Source organism: Lutra lutra, chromosome 3 (genome assembly GCF_902655055.1).
Source record: "Lutra lutra chromosome 3, mLutLut1.2, whole genome shotgun sequence".
In the NCBI taxonomy this organism is placed as follows: domain Eukaryota; kingdom Metazoa; phylum Chordata; class Mammalia; order Carnivora; family Mustelidae; genus Lutra; species Lutra lutra.
This window is the reverse complement of record NC_062280.1, coordinates 194,537,809-194,543,808: the sequence shown is the minus strand read 5'-3', so window position 1 is coordinate 194,543,808 and position 6,000 is coordinate 194,537,809.

Sequence of the window (6,000 nt, the reverse complement as noted above, 5' to 3'; positions counted from 1 at the left end):
CCAGGAAAATCAGACTGATTGTGTGTGGTGCTGGAATGGATGCCACTTCATTAACCTGTCTGGATACCAAAACCATTAGTAGGCATCTCAGGTAGGGCAGATGCAATTCTTATGACAAATTATATATAACAATACACTAGGGATTTCTTGATAAGAGACATTATAATTATTTATTTTTTGTTTCAGTTTTGCTTTTGTTTTTGAAAAGGGAGTTTGTTGAGAAAAACTACATCTGTTTCCTTTTCTTTCCAATGGAGGGCTGCTTTTTCATTGGAATAAGAACTGAAAATACATTTCACATTCAATAAAACCATGACAATATCCTGCGTGGAAGGACACAAAAGCCTCCTTGGTGGGGGTAGCACTGGTCTCAAACTTCAACTTTGAAGTATTGTGTACATTGTAAAACTCCCTGGCTCAGTGTTTGGTATAAATTAGAGGCTCAACAATTGTTAGATTCTCTTCACCTCAGTTGTGTTCAAACACACATTTTGGGTTATGGATATGCTTAGATCCAAGAAGGTGTTTTGTTTTATTTTTTTCTGGAGCTCCTGGGTAGGCTCCTGGGTGGAGACAAAGTGTGAGCCGTAATTTATACTTCCCTAAAGTGGTCTGTAGCATGCTGAAGCTATTTACTTAAAGCTAATTATTAACAACTTAAATAGCATTTCAAAAGAAAAGGGAATCGGAACTAGATGCTTATGTTCTAAAAACAATGAAGCAAAGTTATAATGTTGGCACTTTGTAGTACTGTTACCTTTTTGGCTATACATTTCAGGAAAATTTTTTTAGCACCCAAGGTCAAAATGAGCTAAAGCTTAGTTTTAAGGGGCAACACGGAGATTCTTTATACTTTTGTTTTAATGGTAGCACAACAGCATAGAACATCTGTGCTCATATCTTAAATGACATCCTCTGGTCTTTGCCAACAGACAATGTTGTCCAGTGTTCTTTTTAAATCCAAACAAAATATTTGTATGAGTTTCTCTGAGACAGCCACATGAGTTGGAGATCTTTCTGTAAGATGGAATCAAATTTGAAAGGTGGGAGGAAACCAAAAGGAAGAACCCCTCAGATTTTCCAGTCACTGCTGGGTGAGGCAAGGCAGCCTGACTTCGTGGGAATGTTGCTTGGTTCAGAACAAGTGACAGGAGGCTTATCTGCCTTCCTGAAAGAGCTCTGCTATTAACTTATTTATTCTATTTATTAGATGCATTCATCACTTCTTTGTCTCTGGCCACATTTTCAAGAGCAAAAAAGAAGGCTATCTGGTTCTCTCCCAGCAACTGGATAGAGTACCTTGAGTTCAAAGAAGGTGTGGGAGTGTGGAGTTCCATGGCTGCTTTCTTTAAAAGAATTCTTAACACCCTTCCTTCCTTCCTTCCTTCCTTTCTCTTCTTTTCTTTTCTTTTCTTTTCTTTTCTTTTCCTTTCTTTTTTTTCGTTTTTTAGGATTGCCATACAATAAAATTACAAAGGCAAAGTATGTACTTTTTTTTTTTTTAAGATTTTATTTATTTATTTGACAGAGATCACAAGTAGGCAGAGAGGCAGGTAGAGAGAGAGGGGGAAGCAGGCTCCCTGCCGAGCAGAGAGCCCCATGCGGGGCTCGATCCCAGGACCCTGGGATCATGACCTGAGCTGAAGGCAGAGGCTTTAACCCACTGAGCCACCCAGGTGCCCCCAAAGTATGTACTTTTAACTGGCACGTTAAAGAAAATAAAACTACAGAAAACCTTTCACATTCTCCTTCAAGAGAGTCTATGTTAAGGGGAGACTTCTTGGAATGGGGCAGTTTCCATAGCCCCAAAAGCATATCCCACGTGAAGACGTGTCCTTGGTCAGACATGCTTCTTGGATGCCCATCAGATTCATGAGCATGTCACAGCATCCAGCAGATCTGTAGTTGCTGCATTGTGCTGCATAGGAGGGTTTTCTATAGAGTTTTAAGTGGGTTAGGTGGCTCCTTTGAGCACAAAAATCATGCAATGATGATGAAGTCTGTGAGGTACGTATATATGTAGGCATGCTAACATTCATGGACAGAAGTGTGTCAAGTGCATCTCACTAATGGGACAGGTGAAGTGGTACAGTAGCCAAGTTAAAGGATGTAGATTTCACTCTCATCTGCTTATTAATTATTTCCTACATATATACAGGCTGCTAATGAATGCAATTAAGCTAGGACATGACAATCTGCTCACTTGCACTCAGAATTTCTAGTTCTTTGTCATTTTCATTTCACTGAAGTGGTAAGCCACAACTTGTGTCGAATTATATCAAAGGAAGATGGGGGGGAAACCCCAAAATAATTGGCCAAGGACCAAGGCAAATGAAGTATATACATTTTGAAATCTTTTCTAACATAATAAATTACCTGTGCTTCAAGTACTACAGAACCTTCAAAGGGCATGAAAGCAGACATCAGAATCTGTACAACAAATCTTCTTTATCCCCTTCTCATTGATTCCATTGTTCCACTGAAAACCAACAAACCAATAAACAAAACAATAAAAAATATACTGAATTTTTCTTTTCTTTTATTTAAATATTAATATTGCTAAGTTACTGTTTACTATACTTTGTTAAAAATTGCACAGCTAGGGACGCCTGGGTGGCTCAGTTGGTTAAGCAGCTGCCTTCGGCTCAGGTCATGATCCCGGCGTCCTGGGATCGAGTCCCACATCGGGCTCCTTGCTTGGCAGGGAGCCTGCTTCTCCCTCTGCCTCTGCCTGCCACTCTGTCTGCCTGTGCTCACTCTTGCTTCTCTCTCTATGACAAATAAATAAATAAAATCTTTAAAAAAAAATTGCACAGCTAGCATGTCACCAACAATGATGGCAGAGATTTTACACCTAACTCCATAAACCAATAACTACTTAAGTAGATTTCTGTCAGAAAAATCCCAAAGACATTTCCTTTAAAATGTTGTTTGTGTTTATTATTATATGAAATCATCTATTCTGGGTCTTTGGGGATAAAAAGATTACTCTTGCCAACTAGCACTATATCCTTGTAGAGGTAACACCAGTCCATAAGTCAATATAATCCAAAAGGAAAATATTAAATACAACAATAACAGTACACTTACATTTTAAAGTCAATTCAGAAGAAGAAATCATTTCAGAGGATTTAATTCTTTTTAATAAGTCTTTCTTGACTGAATAGGATATATGAAAAATATTGCTATGTTTGGGACTTCAAAAAAGATGAGTTTAGAATAATCTTTGGCCTCAAGGTGGATAATGCACTATGGAGAAGATGATTGTGAATCAGGGAATTGAAGAAAGAGAGGAATACAGAAATGTGTCGATGTAGAAAAGCTAATTCTGTTCTTGCTTGACAATATTATGAGGATGAGGGCCCAGCAATGAGCTCATCAAAGAGGAAAGCCTTACTATGTGAAGGTTGCTTGACAGGGACAGGTAGGAGATAAGACTGGAAAACCGAGCAGAACCAGGTTATCAGGAATCTCCGAGGGCTCCAGTTTTTTAGTTCAATATCTAAGAATTTGAACATGAGTCTAGATATATAAGCAATAGGATTGGAGAGCTCTGATCTAGAACAACAAAATTTGGGTTTAGAACAAAGGTGCTTGAAAAAAAAAAAAAAAACAAGCTAGAGGTAGGGACCTGCTTATAAGTTATACCATTGGGCGGGAGAGAGGACTTGAGGGAAGTCAGGAGGGGCTAAATGGTAGCATATCATCGTGGAATTACACAAAATGGATGCGAAAAGATGCTAGAGAGACAAGAATAATGTTCCATAAAAATTGATATGGGAGCAAAAAGGGGGTGGAATCAGAGCTAATGCTGAGAATTTAAACACGCGTAACATGCAGGCTGGTGCCATTAATGCAGACATAAAGGAATTAGAAGAAAGAATTTGGAAGAATGGGCAGACTGAACTTGAAGAGCTGGTGAGTTTCTATAGTGCACGCCCAGCAGGCAATCAGAGATCTAGGGCTGCATCTCAGGAAACAATCAGGGGTGGAATAAACATTTGTAAATCATTTGAGGAAAGCTATAATCCAAAGTCATGAGATTTAACAAGATTGCTGGGAGACACAGAGCCAGGGGTAGATCTCAGAACAGCCACAGTGGGAGTCGGGAAGTGGGACACAAAAGGAAGCAAGCAAAAGAAACCGAAGAGGGCCAAGGGTAAAAAGGGAGTTTACACAGGGCAGCATGGGGTCGGATTGCAGTGTATAAAACAATGTCTCCTTTGGAACACGCTCATGTTTTTTTGTTTTGTTTTGTTTTGTTTTGTTTTGTTTTTGGAAATAGCCAATATTTATGTTTTGCCCTCATCTTTACCCGGTATACAAGGAATGCTCACTGATTCTCAGATATTTCTATTTTGAAAATACGTTTGGTTTCCCCTAAGCTAAAAAAAATGGATGCCTTGAACTATGTTTACAACTAGTGTGTCGTGTGTGTTTACCAGATTCATGTCCAGCAAAGTCACTTTCCTAAATATGCATTTTCGACAGTTGGTGTTAGGTTAATGGTAATTAAAAAAAGTTGACCTCAGACCTTCACTGAAGGAGCTTCAACAGCCCTAGCTCTGCATACTCAGCACTCTGGTCACCTAGAAACACAATACCCAGGGAGTAGGCAGAAGGAGGGTTTCTGTTTGGCTGGGAGTCACTGATACCTCAATGCAGGGAGGAAGAGCTGAGGTAATAACTTGATGCTGGGGACCCACCTCCCTCGCTTTCTTCTCTCTCTTTTTATCTTTTCTCTCTTCCAAGTCTTCGGTGAGTCTAAGCAGAGGAAATTCACACTTACATAATGAACTAAAATGACTTCATGTGAGAGAGGATTGTTATAGTCTCAACATATTTTTTTTTCTTGCCACAGCACCTACAGGCATACAAATAGAGAAATATATTTAGGAGAGGGATTTTTGTTGATAGCAGTTTTCTTTCCATCTCAAATATCCTCCATTCCTGCTATACACTCCTTTGCTTCAGATGTAGGCCTAGGAAAATGTTAACATCTTAGTGTGTATATGTGGACTGCATCCATACTTGCACAAATTCTGTGTTTTATGTATCTATGTATTGGTTTTATATAACAGATTCATTTATTTTAAGTAGCACTCAATTATTTCTGGACTGTTGCAAATTGGTCTAGCTATTTCACCTACAGAAAAAATATGAAGTTGTCTATTTCTTAGTCTTTACTAAGATACAATATTTATTTGTTTTCTTAGACTTTGAATTGCAAAATAGCTGAACCTTTTAGAAATACTACTTGTTCCTGAAAGAAAAACAAAAAACAAAAAACAGAACAATAAAAACCACCAGGATCCCAATTACCATCTAATTGTGTGGTCACTGGTCACTGTCTTCAGAATCTCAAGCTGTTCTTCAAGTCCTTGTTTGTCTTTCAGGTGACCTTTCCTGTGAAAATAGGTTACCTTGTTACTCTGAATATCAATTACAATGTCCTTGACTCCCTCTTGCTAGTATGGAATTGAATTCCTCCTGCATTGAAAGTCCACAATAAAGGATTTATTCAGCAGGCTGAAGATGGTGTCATTTGAAATGGAGAAAGGAAGCCCTCATTTTCATTCCAATTAGCAAAGGAGAGAGCTGCTGTCTTTCCCCTACTTCTCTTTGCCTAGGAAAGGAGCAGGCTAGAGGCAGCTTGTGAATATGGAAGCCTGGCTTTCAGATTGTGTGGGGTTAGTTACCAAACTTTTCCCCAGAGGGAAACACTGTGCGATAATCCTTCCCTTAGTAATATGATTTTCCCATGAAAGCAAGTTAAGAGTGGAATAGAAAGAGCCTGATGATGAGCTAAGATTGTCTTGTGTAAACAAAAACTCCATGTTGCATGCTAGCTGTTCTTTACCTTTTATGACAGATACCAAGAAGATACCAATACTTGTAAATGAGGTCAATTGCTTATTTGCTCCAATATGTGGATGTGATTTTTTAGTACTGATACGATCTTACTTCTATCAACTCTCTTTCTCACCATCAATATATATT